The sequence below is a fragment of the Chlorocebus sabaeus genome, chromosome 24 (genome assembly GCF_047675955.1).
Source record: "Chlorocebus sabaeus isolate Y175 chromosome 24, mChlSab1.0.hap1, whole genome shotgun sequence".
In the NCBI taxonomy this organism is placed as follows: domain Eukaryota; kingdom Metazoa; phylum Chordata; class Mammalia; order Primates; family Cercopithecidae; genus Chlorocebus; species Chlorocebus sabaeus.
Window position 1 is genome coordinate 38021289 of NC_132927.1, and position 21835 is coordinate 38043123.

The 21835-nt window shown below is 39.3% G+C and overlaps 1 protein-coding gene across 2 annotated transcripts in view; it reads left to right on the top strand.

Annotated features, from left to right (window-relative positions):
- LOC119619036 (uncharacterized) overlaps positions 1 to 21835 on the top strand; it is an 85465-nt gene that overhangs the window by 55920 nt on the left and 7710 nt on the right. Inside the window, exon 1 of one of the 2 annotated variants that reach the window (XR_012090984.1) lies at positions 18947 to 19054. The exons of the other annotated variant lie outside the window; for it this stretch is intronic. The gene's annotated coding sequence lies outside the window, so the exon portion shown is untranslated. Of the gene's footprint in view, positions 1 to 18946; positions 19055 to 21835 lie in introns of those variants that run through there. 2 annotated transcript variants of the gene reach the window in all.

Here is a 21835-nt window from a genome sequence, read left to right on the forward strand (position 1 = left end):
CTACTAAAATTTTTTTGGAATCTCTCCATTCTTTCTCCTCTTACTCATTAGTTTACACTTTTTTGCCTTGTGCTAAAACCATTGCAAGGCCTTCTTAACTGACTCATTTTCCAGTTTTGACTCCTTCATCCAATCCTTTGCATTGCCTCAAGATGACTTTTTCTGTAGTCAAATATTAGAGGGCCTTTCCTCTACTTAACCTTTCACTGATTCCTTAGAATAACATTCAAGTCCCTTCCTCATTACACTTTAGAGTCTCCGTCTAGCTTCATATCATCTGAAGCCAAGTGAGGAAGGGTCTATTTTTCCTGCAATCTCCTTTCTACACTGTCTCTACTTAATCTACCTGGCGCACTCCCATTTATCTTTGGTTGAAGCATTATGTCAGCTGTGAAGAGTCTTTCTTTATTCTCATCACCATCCTTCCCTTTCTCCATCCATCGTGAAAGACTTAGATAGTCCCCCCATAGGATCTTGTGCATGCCTCTACCATAGCATGTATCAACCAATTCTGGAATCCTTGACTACATTGTCCAATCTCCATTCAACTCTGATCGCCTTGAGTACAGAGACTGTCTCGTTCATGTTTTTACTCCAAGTCTAACAGATAGTAGCAATAAACATTTCAAGAAGAAAGAATTAAGTGAATGAATGAATGATGTTTTAATTCTCAGGGTATTTACGTTTTACAAAAATAAAACAACAAAACTACTAAGCCATGAAAAGGAATTTCTAATTATTTGATGTCCCACCTCAGGACCCAGTGAGGAGGCGCTGTGGTGAATCACGCTGCATGGACAGTTATTAGTCCACAATAAAATCCACTGTCTTGCCTGTTGGGCAAATTTTCTTTCAGAAAATGTCAGAAATTTTGGCATTTCAGCAAGGCATTTCAAAGTCTATAAGTTGTCCAAAATTAATTATAGCCTTTAGTGAGCATACTGTAGTGTTTTTCATGTAGTTATGATTCTTTTAAGGAACTTGTGTAAAAAGCATAGTTTTTCTTAAGAGATGAATTCAGAAATTTTATGGAATGCATCTGCAATATGTATAGACAAGAGAGATGGTTTTAGTCATGCTGCGCCCCCGATATCCAGTTATAAGTTGCTAGCCATCATTGTTAGGCTCAGTGTACACACTGTGTTTAACATAATGTGAGCAGATCCAGCCATTTTTAAAATGTGGTAATCATTGACTGAGGTAGATGTTGCACTCACTCTTCTGCATTTACTCGATTCAGATCTATTCTGTACCCTGTTCTGTGCCCCAAGAGGTTGACCTTTATGGACCACATCAGTTAGGCTGCCCATCTCCTGGTTTTCTGATTGGAATTGGGCTGTGAGCACCACCAGCAAAAGATTAGAAGAAGGGAAGAGAGAGAGAGAGAGGTTACTTCTTCCTTGTCAGTTCATGGTTTGACAATGGCTGCATTCCCCAACCAAATGCCACAGCTCCTGTTGGGTGAACTTCTCCAGGTTCCTGTAACCTCTCCATCCTCTTGCCTCTTAGGCCTGGAGGTCATAGAGGTAGTAACAGTCTCTGCTGGTGCTAGCATAGGAGGGTTTCACTATCCTCTCTTGGTTTCCCTCAACTCTACCCTTACACTTGTATATATTCTCTTCATTAACCTTTCTCTAATCATGCACTTTGAGTGCCACCTGTTTCCTGCTGGGACCCTAACAAATACACATGCTCAGGATGCTTAGGGAGATGACAAAAAGCATTAATCTATTTACTCCGTCGCCCACAACTTTCATCTTTGTTTGCTCAAACCTCATCCACCATGGGCACAAAAGTTCCCAATTATAGTAACACAACAATATTTTGGGGTGGTCATCTGCAGAATTTTGGTTCTCTCTCTGTTCATGTAATTCTAATATAATGGTTCTCAACTGCCTGAGAGGCGGGCAGTTACATGCTTTGGAACTGGTTAAAGCTGGATGAAAGGGCCCCTGGGGCAGATGCCAATCAATAAGGTGCATTGATACATCACTGGGCTAGAGCAAACGTGGCAGAAAATGTAACAAGACAGAGAAAACAGTATTACCTAGAAATCTTTGCAGGAGGAACACTGTATGTGTTGGTAGAAGAATTTCAATGAGTCATTTGAAGTAGGATGGAGAGAGGAAAAAGGATGAGAGACATCCTCCCACTCCAAAAGCCATGCTATGGTAATAGCAGGTGGCTCGATAGACTGGTTTCTAAGGAGAGTGGGTTGCGTTAACTTGGGAGATTATGCTTGGGCTAAATGTGTGTTCTTGGGTCAGAGCTGGAGTGAAATTGTTCTTGAAGGAAAAGGTAGAAAGTTTGAAATGGCCTCATTGACTCTTTTTTGTAATCATTTCCCCATGCAGCTCGACCAACCCCTGAATTTCTGCTCATCATTTGCTAAACAAAATGATATCTGTGTCACTTGGCTTCTGGGCTTTTGATATATGTGTCCCACATCAGGGCAATAGGGTTCTGCTTCTTTGTGAAGGCTTGGGAAGAGCCTTAGACAACATTGGGAGTATATCTGATAATAAAAGCCGTTGCTGCAGATCCCAGTGCACTCTCTACACTCAGACCTCATCAGATGCCTTTCTCCCATATTCCAATGCAAAAATGACCAAAATAGCCTTCCTCTAAACATTGGGCACCACTGGAGGATTAATATGTTTTACCACTAAAACTGAATAACGTTAACCTTACCTAATTCACACACATGTAAACTTACTCCATGTCTGATACAGACCCCAGGGATTGGAGTCAGTGATGGGAGATGTTCGGTTATGGGGTTAGATAGCAAAGGGCTGGGGAGGGAGGGGTCTGGGGATGGACATAAGAGTCGGGGATGTTGCATACACTTTTTGGTAGCAAGCAGTGGTTTTACAGGTTAATACGATTGTTTAAACATGGCTGAGTGAAATGGCACTCTCTGATGGACCATTTTGTATTGTCATGCTTTGTTCTTATAGATGCCATCCTGCACACTTGGAATGTCCTGTTCCTCCACCAATGACCCTTATCTCACAGAACTAATTTCTGTTCATCTCTCAAACTCCTGGCCAGGTGTCACCTTCCCTCAGTTATTCTCCACTGACCCCAAATTAGGTGAGGTGCCTGCCACCCCTCTGTGTGCTAGTGGCACTGTTGCATTTTCCTGGAGTAGCTCTGATCACACTGTACTGTGATTATTTATTTGCCTGTCTCTCTTCTCAAGGCAAGAACTGGATCTTAGTCTTCTCTCTACCCCTAAGGATTTCATAAAACTGTGCCTACTGATAGGAGATGCTTGTTGAATGAATGAAGAAATGAATGGGTGATGTTCTAGGATGGTTTGAACTCTAAAACCTGCCAAAGCTACATGAGCACAAATAAACCAGAGTCCTGCAAGACCTCTTGCCACACACAGACACACACATGAATTAATGTGTAATCTTTGCTCCATTTAAAATCTTTTCATCTTGAATCCCTCTTATAGTTTTGTTCCTCCGCATTGGCAAAATGATGGCATAGGCCGGGCACGGTGGCTCAAGCCTGTAATCCCAGCACTTTGGGAGGCCGAGACGGGTGGATCACGAGGTCAGGAGATCAAGACCATCCTGGCTAACACAGTGAAACCCCGTCTCTACTAAAATACAAAAAAAATTAGCCGGGCGAGGTGGCAGGCGCCTGTACTCCCAGCTACTCTGGAGGCTGAGGCAGGAGAATGGCATGAACTCGAGAGGCGAGGCTTGCAGTGAGCTGAGATCCGGCCACTGCACTCCAGCCTGGGCGACAGAGCCAGACTTCGTCTCAAAAAAAAAAAAAAAAAAAAAAAAAAAAAAGATGGCATAATGCTTAAAGAACATGAATTCTGGAGTCAGACAGTCTGGGTTGGAGGCTAATTTTTACTTCTTACTGTGACACTGGGCCAGTGACTTAACTTCTTTATGACATTTTCTTATCTGCAAAACGAAGGTAATACTAGTGTCTGTCTCATGAAGTTGTTCCTATATTTATATTCATGGAAAAACTTATAAATAGCTCATATTTATTTTAGCAGACAGTTTTTGACATGGACATATGATTCTGATATTGTATACATATATTATAGCCTAATGAATTAATTAGATGTTTCACAAGGGACACTATAACACTTAGAGGCTCTGTCATTTGAATAAATTTGAGCCCCATTGATGGAAAACATGCAGAAAATCTCAAGTCACTAAATATATGTTCAGTCTCTATTCTGTTTCTTGGCAGCTTTATGACCTCAAGCAAGTCTTCTAATATTTTAATCTCAAATTTTTAATCTGTAAAATGAGGCTACTTATATTTGTGTAACTTCTAGGATTTTTCAATGCCCAAATAAAATATTATATAATATGGAGCCATATGATATAAAAGCTTATTATTATTGTCACTGGTATTTTCTCTACTCCAAATCTAACAATTCAAGGTTTTCCCTAATCCTTTAGGGCACTATGAAAAGACATTATATTGTGTTCACAAATATCCAGTTCTCCTCTCCTGGACACAGGAAGACTGTACTGCTTTGCCTTCCTCTGTGGGGCCACCTGACTTGTAGCTAAAAGCAGTGCAAAACCTAGGCATGATTCTCCAGCCCCTCATCCCCAAGCACAGCACCCGACAAGTCCACGTGCTCCAGACAGCACAGCTACAGGATAGTAACTAAGCCATTCTAACTTGGTAGTAGGTAAGATGTGAGGTACCCTTCTGAGTTACTTTATTTGCATTTCAATTAAAACCTCTGAAGATAAAATGTCATAATACAAATAAATGATTCAAGTGATAAAATGTCAGCTCCTATAACTGCAAACCCACTGAGGAGTATTTTTTAAGTAGAAAATGTCTGTTATCACTTCAATCTCATTTAGTGTGTGTCTGCTTACTTTCGTGTAGAGCCAATTCTGGGTGCTTAGCCAGAATACTAAATGACCACATGAGCTAACATTAGGGTTGCCAGATTGAGGGAAAAAAATAAAGGACATCCAGTTTAATTTGAATTTCAGATAAATAATGAACATCTTTTTAAATATAAATGTGTCCTATGCAATATTTAGGACATATTTGTACTAAAAGAATTATCGGTGGTTTACCGCAAAGTCAAACTTAACATGATGCCCATGAAATATTTGAGACTTACTTACACATTGTTTTTCTGAAGTTCAAATTTAGCTGAGTGCTCACTGTTTTACCTGGCAACTCCAGCAACATGGTGCCTTAGACAATGGTGCTTTTACAGTTGTTTATACTTAATTGCTATTAAACCCAAAAGGGCAAACATAAACTAGACAATTACTCTAAGCAATATCCTGTTTGACCTTGCTGCAAACTAAGGGCAATAAAAGATTTATTAAAAGAGTATCAGTTGCCTTATTTGTTAAACTCTTCTTATGCCCTCTTAATATCCTCTTGGCCTCACCTCTTTTCAGGGCCCATGGACACTATTTCTGCTTCAGCTATTTTGATGGAACCAACTCTGTATGCACTTCAATCAGTTTTGCACAGGAACAACTTGACAATGCCCTGCCTTGTGTCCAAAATACACCCACCTCACCGTTCACCCTGGAGCTTTTTTCCTGCTGCTGAAATGTGATGCTGTGAGGCCCACTTGCCGCCCCACACATGGGGCAAAATTTTCATCAGTGGGGGACAGGAGCTGGTGAATACAGTTTTTCTCTTCCTCCCCCAACACTGACTGTCCTGAGATGCAGTAGTTTATATGACTTTTCATAAGACAGTCTTGGGGATTAAGGAATCCATTGCATTTGATACCTAGAGGTGCCTACATTTTGCCTTGGGTTCTGCTTTCTGGAAAACTCGGGCTAAGATATCATATAACAGACGTCTAGTAATGAAGCATTCTGTATGGGAAAAGAGTAAGGATTTTTAGTCAAAGAACTTGGGCTCGATCTAGTCGCTGCCATTTACTGACTGAACGCCCATAGGAAAAAATATTTAACCTCTATGACTTTCAGATTCTTCATCTGTAAAATGGGGGTAAGAATAAGCACTTCATAGAATTGTTATGAAGATTCAATGGGAAAATATACACAAAAAGCACATTAGTAGAGATCACTGATAATTTTCTATGTGTTGGGCACTGTATTGAGGGATTTATGTTTTTAGAATCAATAACCCTGTGAGGTAGGTTCCATTGTCTTCTTCATTTTACAGACTGACGCATCAAACCAGATGACTTGTTCAAGGTAGCAAAACTAATACATGAGGAGACAGAATTGGGAACCAGGCAGTCTGACTCCGAACCTATGCCCCTAACCATTACATGGTACTCTTCAGTGAACAAAACAGTGCCTGGCACAACATCCATTCTTTCTCTCCTCCATAGTAACAGAACCCCTCATTTATTTCAGGTAGCAACGTACCCAGCTAAATGACTACAGCTCTCAGAACTCCCTTGCAGTTAGATGTGATTACATGACTCAGTTTTGACCAATTATGTACGAGCGGAACTGTTAGGTGGTACTTCTAGGGGGTTTTCTTAAAATGGTGGGAGGTGGGCCCTTCTCTTGCTCCTCCTTTCTCCTACCTGGAACATAGACATGAAGGCTGGAGTGCAGGTAGCTACTGTGGACCCATAAATTGATAATACTAAGGATGACAGAGCAGCAAGATATTGTGGAGCCACCACAAGGACCAGAGACAACCTGTCTCAGCTCTTTTTGTAGATAAGAGAGAACTGCTTTTCCACCTGTTTCAGCCAGGGGTGTTTTGTTTCTATATTTGCACTGTGTGTATGTGTGCGTGTGTATGTGTGTGTGTTTTCTTTTCTTATTCTTGTCTACATAGACAAATATAATCGTAACAGATGCAGAATTTGACATTTTTGGCTCCCTGCCTATCCATTTATATTATAAACCATAAAGTAGCACATATATTTTAGTTGTAATTATTACATTTAATATTGATGGAGTATCCTTATTTACCATAGTTCCTACCTAAGCATAACTTTGGTTGGAAGTTAGGAGGAAATATGAGCATACTTATTTCAAGAATCGAAATTGGTTGATATTGCTACACATATTGCAGAACAGCTGCTGTCACATAAATCTAATTCCATCTTTTCAGCCAAGGCTCATCTCTCCCCAGGCAATATGCTACTTGCTTCATGTAAATATATTCATTTTCCCCACAAGACATGATAAGGAAAGAATATATTCATTTACCAAGGTGAACTCTGAAGTGTGGAACAAAACCTACATCCATAATTATTTTTGAGACCAATGGCCAGGCAGATCATACTGTTAAAGACCTGAAAATAAACACATTAACAAAGCAGCCAATATTTATTCCTGACCATTGGCCAATTTGGAAAAGGATTAGAAATTAATTTTATGATCACCTCTAATTGTTGTGTCAAAAAAGTATATGTATACTTCTCACAAAGTTGCTATTTATAATCATCCCTATTTATAAAATCAATGAAGTTATATTTCAACCTTATAAATAATGCCCGTGTTGTCAAAAACAAAACAAAAACAGATGACTCTGGATAATGAGAATGTTTAAAAAGCAACCACACAGAATTTATGCATATAAATGCCTGCTTTAATCTATTTCATGTTTATACCTTTTTTATTTCAGTATGGTTATATGCCATTTACAAATAAATGATTAATTTTTAAAATAAGAAAAATAGGCCAGGTGCAGTGGCCCACGCCTGTAATCCCAGCATTTTGGGAGGCCGAGACGGGCGGATCACTTGAGGTCAGGAGTTTAAGACCAGCCTTGCCAACATGGTGAAACCCCATCTCTACTAAAAATACAAAAATTGGTCAGGTATGGTGGCACGTGCCTGTAGTCCCAGCTACTAGGGAGGCTGAGGTAGGAGAATCACTTAAACCCAGGAGGTGGAGGTTGCAGTGAGCCATGCCACGCACTCAGCCTGGGCCACAGAATGAGACTCCATCTCAAAAAAAAAAAAAAAAGAAGAAAAGAAAAATTAAAATCACCAAGTACTTGAACTAAATTAATCAGTGCAGCAAGGCAGCGAATCTAATTTGAGTTTTTTTAGTGACTTTGACAAAAATAGAAACATATTGGGCTGTATATTAAGTTATATTTGACTTCTTGCCTAATTAGACGGAGCAAATACAATTTTTCTAATTTTTTAGTTTTTCTAAACTATAATTTTTCTAAATTTTTCTAAAATGAAAAATTTTCAATCTGGTTTCAAGGATGAATTGCTACAGGATCTTTAGAAAATGGAAAACAATGTCTTCAACTGCAATTTTGTAAAATTATGAAGGTATTCTAGGTAACTTTTCCTATGTTGATCCTATATAAAGCCTGAAAGTATAAAATTATAACTCAGTAAAGGCATTTTATTGGTGACATTATGTGAAATTGTATAAGAAATTTATTTGTTCATGATCCGATTCTGTGGTTTCAGCAAAACAAATACATGTATGCTCAAAAGTTTAACAAATTGCCACTAAAATTCCACAGTTATGTCTCTTCTTTCCCATTCAAGAAAGCACATCTGAATGCAAATCAAGGGGACATTAGTATGTGCATAATCTTAATACTGCTTTAATTTAGAAAATAAAGTAAATCATTGACAGAATTCAGTCATCTAACTAGTATTAATATCAAATTATTTGCACTGTGGGCTCTCTGCCAAAATGGTCCTTCTCCTTTCCTCTATTTCTATGATCCCTCTCAACTTAAATATTGAATTATTTAAAGGGTCCATATTTAATTTTTAAGTAATGAACATGTACTAAATGGGAAAATTTACTATTCATGTTTCAAAATATATTAATTTCTTAGTACAACCCTTATGTTTTCTCATAAAAGGAAATAAAAAAGTGTTATCTCCAAGAAACTCCATACCTTGATTATGTTCTTTTCTTAAACTGTACCTGATCCTCTATTTACAGCAGAGTTGATAGCAGATCACAGATTTATAGAATCCTCTACTTGAATTTTCTAGGGGTTAAGTCACAAACAGTGGCCCAACAATAGCCCCATTCCCCCAAACTCAGAAGGATTTGAGAGAATGACTCAGACATACTACAATTTACTTACCAAAAATCACAGACCAAAAATCCTAAATCCATGGCTTCACCATGATTTCCACTTTCCTGATATTTTCCCAGTGGTGTCAAATATGAAACAGCCTGACTTCATGTCAGACTTGGGAGGATTAGGAGGGAGTAAAGCCTTTTTCTTAAGTAGAAAAGCAAATGACAGAAATATGATTCCTTTTCTTACATAGAGGATATAACATTGTGCGTAAACGTGATTCTGTATTTAAACATTAAATTTCATCTGTCTATAGCATGCATTATCAAATAAGGTTATTAAAAATGCAGACTCTCAGAATAATTCTGAGAGTTTCTCAAAGGGCATATAGGTATAGGTAGACACTGTAGCTGAGAAGCTGCTCCAACTCAACACAGGGAGAAAACTTAGGGAAGCCACAAGAATAACCAAGTAACATCTCTTGGTTTGTGGCTTTCACATATCAGACGTCTAAGGGAAAGCCTTGGAAAATATCAGAGGACATTTTCTGACACCGAAAAGTGGAAAGACACCATTTTTGACTGAAAGGAAATCTAGCCAGGCACTTGAGAAAGTGGGAATGAGGGAAGAAGAATTATCCTTCAGAGTTGGCCAGAGAACAAGTCATTCCCCTTGAATGTTGGCATAAGTTAGAGGGTGCCTAGTAGTTAGGGTAAAGTTTTCCAAAAATCAACTTTTGAGTATATCCATGCATGTAGATCAGTATCTGGTTGACAATATAGATTTCTGTGCCAACATGGAAAATATGGTTTCAACATGAAAAAATATTAAGAATAGGTGTTAACAATTGACTGTCTTGATTATGAAAGAACTTCACTAAGTCTTCCAGAAAATATCTAATTTTCCATAATACTATTCTTTTTTAAATTAGGAAGGATGGGTTAGAAGAAAAATATAGGCCAACGATGGTGGCTCATGCCTGTAATTCCAGCAATTTGGGAGGCTGAGGCAGGAGGATCACTGGAGCCCAGAAGTTCATGACCGGCCTGGGCAACATGGTGAAACCCCATCTCAACAAAAAATGAAAAAGTTAGCTGGGCATGGTGCCATGTGCCTGTAGTTCTAGCTACTTATGAGGCTGAGGTAGGAGGATGGCTTAAGCCCAGGAGGAGGAGGATGCAGTGAGCTGAGATCCTGAGATCACACCACTGCACTCCAGCTTGGATGACAGAGCCAGACTCTGTCTCAAAAAAAAAGAAAAAAAACAAAACAAAACAAAACAAAAAACACCAGAAAGAAAGAAGAAAGAAAATGGAGGAGAAGGAGAAGAAGAGGAAGTGGAAGAAGAAGGAGAAGAAAATATCCAAAATGAACATCATAAATTAACCTAACCCCTAATATCAAGTTCAGGGCCAGATGCCAGGAAATTAAGGGTCCTTGATAGAAGGAAATAACAGGTGAATGAGTAAATTATCTATTTGATGGAGTTGTTTCATGTTTCAATTTATTAAGGAAGAGTAACTATCAATTGAGAGATTTTAGTTTTGCTATGCTTTAGCCATAATGCTGTTACTGGAAATTATTAGTCAGTAGGTTCATTTGCTTTTGTTAAAATAATAATAAAAAAAAAACCTCAGTAAAAACTTGCCTTTGTTTTTGCTCTGACTGGAAGGCAAAAAAAAAAAAAATCCTATTTTTTGCATAACAGGAACAAGTTATTTAAATGTATTTTGGAAAGAGGAGATAGAGAACTTAAACACAACCCTATTTCCTACAATTTAGGGTTGGAGTTTTAATTAACACAAAACTTTGACAGTGGTGCCATAACAAACACAGAAGAAGCATTAATGGCCAGTGATCTGGAAACAGATTATATAGTTTGGTCCCTTGCTTATGGAGTAAGATAGATGAGGACATTGATATGCACTCTAAGAGAACTTTCATTTCTCATTTCTCTTACCTATTTTTTTATGAAATAAAAGAGAACAGAGCAAGTATGGAATTGACATCACAACTTCTTTGTTCCTCATACAAGGTACTAGACTGAAAAACTTGACCCTATAATTTGAGAAGTCAGAGCTGTCCAACAGACCAGTGGTCTATAATTTGAGAGATAAATGGTTCCCCTTTCCCGTCAAAGGGAACAGTAAACCTCCAATTACATGAAGAACCTCAGCCTAAGGCTCCATGTTTTAGAGGAGTTCATCATCTATATATTTCAGTAGCCAGAGGCTCAGAACCTTGGCAAATATCACTGACAAGGACTTTGTCACATGGACATCTATTTCCCTAGCCTCCCTGAGTTCTTGGATTAGCCTAGAGATTCCTCTTTACCACTTCTGGGCAATGGCCTATTATTTAGGCAAACACTTTCACACTATGCCTGATGTTCTAGCCTCATTATTAACAACACTCCTTTTCACTCTGACTGCGGTCTCAGTTTGAACAATAAGTTATATGGTTACCCTCACCTCTTATCAACCTATTATGGAAGTCACTCTCCCAGGGGTTTTCTATGAACACTGAACTATTCCTCTATCCTGGTCATCCTAGATTTGAAAATACTTTCAGTATTATAGGCAATCAATTAAAGACGAGTAGTTAGTATAGCATACATCAACTCTCTGTGTGACTAGGATTAGGCCACTTATATTTCCTGGGTCTCTGTTTCCTCATGTAAAACACATACTTTAAAGTAAATGATCTTTTTAACAACAAATATCATTTTGGCTGACATAAATTCAGGCTTAACCTTCTACTCTTTTCACCAGTTCACTCCTATGGAACAGATTTCTCTGAGACAAGAAAGTCCTGGTCAGTAGGTTCTGTTTAGAGCTTGGGCATACCAGAAGGAAGGGTCAGATGTCCTCTCATGGCCTACTCAAAGCATCTCTTGAAGTCTAATAAACTCAACCATTGTGAGTGGCTGAACTCATCACTGAAGCTGCTGTGGATTCTTTATCCCTATTTGTAGTTTTAAACAAGTCTGTTCCAGAGAGATTCAGACCAGCTTGAGGGAGGCAAAGCCACTAAACTGCTGTGTACCAAAAACTCGGGCCTCTCATCCCAGGTTGTCCCTAAGTATCATGTTTGAGAACAAAAGTGTTCTCTTCAACTCTCTAGAAGACTTGATTCTTACTTCTGAGAAATATGGGTACATAAATAGACATACATCGTGATTTTTGATTCTATAGAAATAGGTAGGTACATGTCTTAAGCAATGAACCTCATTTACAAACACTCATTTGTACTCTGTCTCTTCCAAAAAGAATTTGAGTTGGTTTTTATCTCCTCATTGATAACTACAATCTTGTTAGTTTGCTTATTAATTTGCCTTATGCTCCAACAACATATACTTAATTAGTAAGGGCAACTACCAGGTCAGAGGTGAAGAAGGAAGTCTGTGTCTTGGCAAGTCAAAATCACACACCAGCTGAAGTTGTGAGGTATAGATATGAAGGAAGAATCCAGAGAAACAGGGGAACATGCTCTGTAGAGGAAACGGAACAGTTGATATAGACAAGAAACTGCAAGACCTGAAATCAAAAAATAGTCTTTCGAGTTCTCAAAGGGGTTGATGTACTCTTATTGGACTTCATTTGTGTTTTTAATCCACTGTGTCCTTTCAGTCGACCCTCTCTTCAATGAAAGTCTGAGTTGGTTCCTTGAAACCAAATAATCTATCAAAATCTATAAGATCCCTGTTAGTTAAACTTTTGTGTCTCTCCAGTCTAGAATCTAAAAGCTCCAACAGCAAATAGTTGGCACACTCAACTTTGGATAAGATTTACAATGGTACTGTTTATAAAGGTGTGGGTGAGATACAATAGAGCCACAGGGAACAGTGCAATAACCCAAGTTAGTAACTGCAGAGAGGTTACCACACCTTGCCCTGAAAGGATAAAGGGAAGTAATACAGTTGACCCTTGAACAAGATGTTTGAACTGAACGGTTCCATTTATATGCAAATATTTTGGAGATTTGTAACAATTTGAAAAACAGATCACTTAGACTAGAAATAGGGAAAAAATAAAGAAAAAGTAAGGTATGTCATGAATGCAAAAAATATATGTAGATACTATAGATACTAGCCTATTTCATCATTTACTACCATAAAATATACACAAGTCTATTATACAAAGTTAAAATTTATCAAAATGTACACACTTACAGACCACACATGGCTCTGTTCCCAGTTGAGAAATGTAAACAAACATAAAAATGCAGCATTAATCGTAACTGCTAACTGCATCAAATTAACTGCAGTACATACTGTACTACTGTCATCATTTTATAGCCATCTCCTGTTGCCTTTGTGGTGAGCTCAAGTGTTGCAAGTATCCACTTAAAACGCGTGTGTTGCTAATCGTCTACAAGTAAGCAATTTATCTCTCTACTAAATTTCTTGTTGTAAAAAGTGATCTTGCGGTTCTCCTGTATCTTTCATCCTGTTTAGTGCAATACTGTAAACCTTGAATAACACCGTGTTACCCAAACAAAGTGCCACTAGTGATGCTGGAAGTTCTCCCAAGAGGCAGAGAAAAGTCATGACATTACAAGAAAAAGTTTAGGCCAGGCGCAGTGGCTCACGCCTGTAATCCCAGCACTTTGGGAGGCTGAGGCAGGTGGATCACGAGGTCAGGAGATCGAGACCATATTGGCTAACACGGTGAAACCCCGTCTCTACTAAAAATACAAAAAATTAGCCGGGTGGGGTGGCAGGCGCCTGTAGTCCCAGCTACTTGGGAGGCTGAGGCAGGAGAATGGCGTGAACCCGGGAGGTGGAGCTCGCAGTGAGCCGAGATCGCGCCACTGCACTCCAGACTGGGCAACAGTGAGACTCCATCTCAAAAAAAAGGAAAAAGTTTAATTGCTCGATATGCACCATACATCAAGGTTTGCAGCTGCAGTTCCTCACCATTCCAGACAGATGTCCATCTTGAAAACAGGCGACATAAACTTACATGTCAGTGAATACAGTTCAGTACTATAAATGTATTTTCCCTTCCTTATGATTTTCTTAACATTTTCTTTTCTCTGGCTTACTTGCAATATGTAATCCATACAAAATATGTGTTAATTGGCTGTTTATGTTATTGATAAGGCTTCCGGTCAACAGTGGACTATTCATGGTTAAGTTTTGGGAGAGTCAAAAGTTATACATGGAGTTTTGACCCCATAGGGCTCAGCACTTCTAACCCCTGCATTGTTCAAGACTCAACTGTAGTTACTGGAAGTCAGAAGGAAAGGGTCCTGTGCAGAGATATATATACTACCTTGACAGGGGCAGTGACCGAAGTCAAGGACCACAGCCTCACAGAGGCAGCATCACAGGGAGGAAGTCAGGGGAATATAACCTGACCTCAGTCCCCTCCCTTCAGTGTCCTCCTGGGGCTCCTCATTGGCTGAGTCCCTCCAGAAGCCAGTGTGCAAGGAAACCTCTCCATGTTGTCCTGCAGCTCAGCTTTCCAGGGCAGAGAGCAAGGTAGAGAAGTCTCCCACATTTGGATTCATCTGGATACATTTCTGACTGCAACTTCCCAAGAAAGTGGTTAAATCTGCGCTCACAGCTTAGGGAGAGAAGGGACTATCTTTCAGGAAAACGAGGCACAGGTCCTGCCTCGCCAAAGGCAAATACACCAGAGGGCCAGAGCATCCAGCAGGAGCAAGGAGGGGCAGTGTCTCACCCGCCTGCCTCCCACGTGTGTCAGCCTGGGAGGAGAAGCTTTCCCGAAAAAGGGCGCAATGGGCAGTAATGAGATGTGGCAGCCGAGTGTGAAATCCTGCCACTGGCCAGCGGCAACTGGAAACAAGGCTGAAAATAGCTCAGGCAGAATCCCAGCTTCAGGACAGGGATGGAAACACTTTTACCAAGAGGCTTTCTTTAAAGCCATGTAGAGCACTTGTGGAAATGGTATTGTGGCGTTATTTTTATTCCAAACATCCATTCCCAAAGGAACCCTGAGCCACAGTGCCCTTCTCTGTTGCTGAAGAAAAGGGACTGTGCTGGCAGGGCTGAGAAAGCTGTGTGAAGAGGCATTGGCAGGTGACAACTTAGAAGGACCAGGGCCCGGGACATATCTGCAGGTGAAAGTGAAGACGAAATGCTGTCTTGTTCTTGAAACTGTTTGTATTTCTCCTTGTGGAGAATAAAAGTATCCCCTTTCAATTTTATCACCAGAACTGGATGAAGATCATTATGTTCCCAGTTCTCAAATCGATTCTATGAAACCCAGTGTGGCTGCCTAATAATTGAGCTCCCTAAAAAATGAATGCATTTTTTTCACCTTCTTTACCAACCTCTCACAAGCCTCTCTCCTAAAATCATGAAAATTTTCATTAAATATTAATATTTTGTTATGTTTATTGCAAAAGAAGTATCACAGCCCTCAAACATGCTCACCAATTCCAGAGCATAAATTCTGGATCAATATCATTCAGTAGAATGGTGGTGGGTTTCCTCTATATGCCAAGCACTCAGAATACCAAGATGAGTTTATTCATCTTTTTAAAAATAAATTTTCTGGTGTACATTTGAGGTTTATAACATGATGTTATGGTACCCATAGACGGGAAAGTCGTTACTATGATAAAGCAGATGAACATATCTATCATCTCACAGAGTTACTTTTGTGTGTGTGTGACAAGAGCAGCTAAAATACACTTATTTAACAAAAATCCCTAATATGAGCTTTTTGTTTGTTTGTTTGTTTGTTGTTTGTTGAGACAGAGTCTCACGCCATCGCCCAGCCTGGAGTGCAATAGTGCGATCTCAGCTCACTACAACCTCACTTCCTGGGTTCAAATGATTCTTGTGCCTCAGTCTCTCAAGTAGCTGGGATTAAGCCAAGCTAATTTTTGTATTTTTAGTAGAGACTGGGTTTCACCATGTTGGCCAGGCTGGTCTCAATCTCCTGGCCTGAAGTATCCGCCCACCTCGGCCTCTCAAAGTGCTGGGTGAGCTCCGCACCTGACCCCAATGCAAGTTTTATTAACTATAATCCCCATGTTATACATTAGATCTCTAGACTTGTTTATATCTGCTACTTTGTATCCTTTGACCTATGTCACTGCATTTCCTCCCCTCCCCTTGCCCATAGTAACCGCTATTGTACTCACTGTTTCTGTATAGAAGACTCCTTTTAAAAATAATCCACATATATGTGAGATCATGCAATATTTTTCTTTCTGTGTCTGGCATATTTCACTCAGCATGTCCTCCACACCCATCCATGTTGTGGCAAATGGCAGGATCTTCTTTTTTTCTTTTCATTAAGGCTGAATAAAATGAGTTTAATATGGCCTGGCTTTCAAAGAAATGGATACATAAACAAAGAATTACAATATGGTGTAATAAAATAAAACGTTATATTTTATAAACAGTAAGATCGTTGCATAAGAAAGGGAATGATGGCCGGGCGCGGTGGCTCAAGCCTGTAATCCCAGCACTTTGGGAGGCCGAGACGGGCGGATCACCAGGTCAGGAGATCGAGACCATCCTGGCTAACACGGTGAAACCCCGTCTCTACTAAAAATACAAAAAACTAAGCCGGGCGAGGTGGCGGGCGCCTGTAGTCCCAGCTACTCCGGAGGCTGAGGCAGGAGAATGGCGTAAACCCGGGAGGCGGAGCTTGCAGTGAGCTGAGATCCGGCCACTGCAGTCCAGCCCGGGCTACAGAGCAAGACTCCGTCTCAAAAAAAAAAAAGAAAGGGAATGATGAAACTGTAAGTGGGCAGAGAGGCTTCCTGGAGTAAATGGATTACAAATTTGACTTTATGAGATGAATAGGAGTTTGTGAGGTGGCTATGTGTGGTAAGGGCATTCCAAGCAAAGGGAAAAGGATGTGCAAAGGCAAAGAGGCACAAGTGACTGCCATGTGTCCTAGGCACTGAATGCGAGTCAGTTTGCTGAAGCAAAACATGCTCCAGGAGGCAGCTGGAGAGGAAGGCAGGCAGCAGTCAGCAGAGCACGATCCGTGGGAGTGTGTTCCAAGTCACCTAACAGCAGGAGCAGATTGAAGATGGTTTCTTCTCTGTTTTTATTGTGTTTAAATTAAATTAGAGTGTCTATCCCTGTAAAAGTTTCATCAGTTTTATTCTCATATGAATTCTTGAGTGGGAGGGACAGAGGCATTGACTTCATCATGCTGTGAGTTGAGCATCACCTGTGTCCCCCCAGGGAAGTGTGTCATACAAGTGAACAGTCTTTCATGGCATCATAGCAAGGAAAGGGCGTGCTGCCTACGGGTTGCAGAGAAACAAGGGGTTTAAAGCAGGGGTATATGTTGGTCAGATTCACATTTAGCAAGATCCCCCTGATAGCACTGTGATAACTGTTTGTATTGGATGGTAGAGGCATAATGGGTTAGTTTTTAGGGCTTCTAAACAAATTGCCACAAACTAAGTGGCTTAAAACAACAGAAGAATTGTTTTCTCATCATTATAGAGGCCAGAAGTCTGAAATCAAGGTGTCATCACACTCCTCCTGGAGGCTACAGGGGAGGATCCTTCCTTGCCTCTTCAAGCCTCTGGTGACTGTTGCCAGTCCTTGGCTTCCTTGGCTCGTGGCCACATCCATTCATTCTCTGACTCCATCCTCATATTACCTCCTCCTCTGTGTGTTTGTTGTGTCCTCTTCTGTCTCTTAGAAGGACACTTGGGACTGGAGTTAAGGCCCACTGGGGAATCCAGGAAGATCTCATCTCAAGATCCTTAACTTAATTACATCTGCAAAGACTTTTTCCAAGTAAGGTAGCATTCACAGTTTCCAGGGATTTGGACGTGGATATATCTTTATGGGGACCACCATTCAACCCGACACACAGAAGAATCTTATTTCTCAACCTATCATCAGCAAACCAACCGCATTAGGATCTCATGGGGTGCTGTACTTTATCATTCGCACGCTGCTGGACCGGAGATGTGGACTCAGGAGGTGTCAGCCAGCTACCCTGAGGACACCCTTGTGATGAGTGTGGGAACTAGAATTAGAATGGTCAAGAGTCAGTAGTGACTTCACAGTAGAGATGAGGAGGATGAGAGTGAACATAATAACTTCTGGGTGTCATCACGGGACAATTTACTGAGATGAGAATGCAGGGAGAAAGCACAGTATTCTAGGAATCTCAAAAGTTGGAAAGACTAGTGAGATCATCCTGTCTAGACCTTACATGATTCAGGATTTCCCTTTTTGTTATCCTTTACAAGGGATCATGCAACTCTGATTTAAGCAACTGACTTTACTGAAACCAAAGTTGCATGATCATTGGTAAAGGATTTGTCTGACTACCTTGTCTGTTTCCTTCACCAGCTTCTAAACTGAATGAGAAAAGAGGCCATGTTTGTTGGGTTCACAGTTATTTCCCCAGAACCTGATAGAGTACCTGTATGCTGAAGGTGCTCAAGATGTATTTTTGTGGGGGATTTTTGGTGATGGTGGCTGTTTTTAAAACTACTTTATTGAGATATGATTGTCACACAAAACGCTGTACATATTTAATGTATACAATTTGATGAGTTTGGAGATAAGTGTTCACCCATGTAAATATGTGTTTTTGAATGAATGGGTGAATGAATGAGCAACTTTGGTAACAGAAAGTTGTAGAAACTGGGTAAGAATTAGAATGGTCAAGACTTAACAAGAGTTATTCCAGTGGTTCTCTTCCATTTGGGGCAGCTCTAATTGCAGGTTCCTCTTTATACAGTCACTTATTTTGTTCCCTAGGTCACTCAGGTTGAATCTAGCTCTTCCTCTACGTGAAAATTTATTTCAAATACAAAGAGAACTATTGTGCTCCCTGAGTCTCCTCCTCTCTGGCTAAGTATCTTCATTTACTTTAACCATGTGGCCTGTTTTAGTCCTGTTTTAGAAGTGTATCACAGTTCTCGTTGTTCTCTTTTCATTCACTCAACAAATATTTATGAGTATCCACTGAGTGCTCTGTACCAGGGCTCTTTTGGCAATAGGGGGAAAAAAGAGACATGCACGTGTCTTCCACCTCATCAGTGTTCCTCTGAAGTTATTAAACATAGCTATCCCCAGAACTAAGAAAAGCAGATGCCCCTTCCTTTGTACTGGGTATGTACTCTTTTACTACTACAATATATCTAAATAAGAGATATTGGTTCTTCTACCTGCTTTTTTGCAGTATGAGATGTGGTATTTCTTATTGTTTCTACAGCCATGGACCATGAATTAAGTGTGACTTTTCTTTTGGGTACAGGAGCATATGTACATAGAAGGATGTAGACATTATGCACAACACAACTGTCTACATTCTTCCATCGCTCACAAACAGAATACGTGTTTGCACTCTTTGCTAAAGGTAGTGCAATGCTCAGAAATGCGCCCCAGCATCCAGAGGAGCAGGGTGTTTTTCAGGCATCTGTGAGAAACAGATGCTCTGTCAAGCCAGAGACAGGGGCTCAGGTTACATCATGTGTTCAGTGAAGCACGTCAGAATCATTTGCCTAGTAGAGCCTCAAGTAATTGTTTTATTTCTTATTCTTCCATTATTTTATGTATTTTTTTCTACTTTTAATAGTGAAATAAACCCATAATAAAACAAAAATAATTCAACAAAACTGATGGGTTTTTTTTTTCATTGCAAATGTCTGTTTAACTAATTTGTTCACGAATAGAGGCTCCCAAGCTTCAGAAAATATATTCTCCTTTAAGGGAACACAGATGTTTGACTTAAAATTCCATATCTGTGACATTTCAATATTGGTATCCTCATTTTTTTTACTAATGAAATTGTAAGAAAACAAAATCTGCTTGTCCTACAGCAATTTGGCTGTGATTCAAAAACTTTTATATTAAAATGAAATAATATGTTCTGCAAATCTAATTGCAGAGGAATTAGACACACTAAACCAAATAGTCATCTGTGATACAAAATGAAATAAAACAGAGAAAAACCATTTTAGGAAATAGAAAGTAGAAAGAGGTTCTAAGGAATGTCTGTCTGCTTCTATTGTGATCATTTCTAGGTTCAGTTTTGATGTTTTTAAATGAAAAATTTTAGTCTCAGACCTCATTTTCTTTATTTTCCTTTTTGCCCTGTCTTATGGTACTGATCAGACCTCATTTTTAAATGACATGTTTATTTCACTTACATTGTACTTACGTAGTTGAAGTGAATGGATTAGGATCATTAACCAACTTAATTGTATATTAATGTGAAAAACAATATATCTGTCGGAGTTTTAATAGTGGTTAGAAAATAGGGAAGAATGACAAGAGAAGTTTAGTGGAAGATGGGTATGGACATAACAAGAGTGCATAAGTAAAACTAGCCAGAATTGTTTGGCTGTTTTAATTTGCCTCAGTCTTCAACTTTAAATAAGAATATTTAATCAATTAGATTACTTGCAGTATAACTATTTCAATTCTCCAAACACCATTAGGTTGTCTGTTCTTCAGGCCAAGTTCAATGCCATGTACATGGTAAATGCTGAATATTTGCAGAATGAATGAACGAAGTGAACTAATGGACAAATAAATGCCACACTTCTTCCTTTTTTTTTTTTGTGGTAGGAGTGTAGGTCAGTAAAGATCTCAAAATTCTGACGCCCATAATCAAGATACAAACATTTGACTCAACTGATAGAGAACTATCTTTTGCATTAGAGTTATAAACAGAACACTAGATGAATTTTCTTATTATTTTTCTGTACTAAAGGCATTAGGTCACAATTAGCATTTACTTGAAATGTTTGTATAAGTTTCTCTATATATTTATATTGTTAAATTGTTGTGACTAGAATATAATTTTATTTATAAATGGTTTCCAAACTATAATCTAGCCGTGATCAGTTGGATAATTCAGTGTTTTTATAACTGATATCAATCATTGCAAGTTATTTGAAATCCTGATGATCCTCACCGATAGTTCTAGTCACGTCCCACACATACCTCTAGCCCAAGACGAACAGGTTGCAACAAAGATGTGTTTGTGCACGCATGTATGTGCATATGTGTGTGCGTGTGTGTGTGTGTGTCTGTGAAAGCATTGTGGATATTTTGTGTTTGCTTATTTTATAAACACAATATTAATCTTTCCTTGTCAGTCCTTGAGGATTTTTGTACTTTCACTGTTAACATAAGCAACCAACTGATCATAAAAAGTCAACTTGACCATATAGAATAGGCTGTGGTGTATTCTGAAATAACATTTTTCTTCAAACTTTCTCATTAATTGCCAGCCTGCTCAGCGACTGCCAGAATATGATTAACCTTCTTAGATCAGTTCCCACTGTTGTGCAATGCATTCTAAAATATAGCAGCAAATAAATATATGATGTCACAGAGACAAAAACTCTGCAGGTAAAAACTAGCATAAAGCAGATAAGCATTCTCTGGCTGGGATACAGAGTTTTAAAACCTCTTAAAATAATTAAACCTTACTCTGAAAACACTACATACCAGATGTGAACTGCCCAAACTTGTTTTTGAACAGATTCATTTTATGTCCATAGAATTTAATGCACAGATTCATGTTCATGCAGTTCAATTCATGGATTTTTAAACTATTTCAGTACTTAGCCCATTGATTGATCTAAGAGCCTAGATATTAAAATGAAGTCTGCTATTCTTTTTATTCATTAAAGATAAGAAAAGACTATTTCTGTCAATGGTTATTGGATCATCCTACTTGACTATAAACAGATCCTTCACCTACCATGCATGTGCACAAAAAATACCAGAGCCTTTCCTAAATTGATTCTTAGGTCAATTGCTTTGATGCCACCGAGGCCCCCATATTGGCCGAAGTTGCAGGGAAAAGAGGTTGGGGGAATAATCTCATTTCTAGGATAAGAAGCATAGAAATAGGAATCAAAAGATTCGCATTCTAAT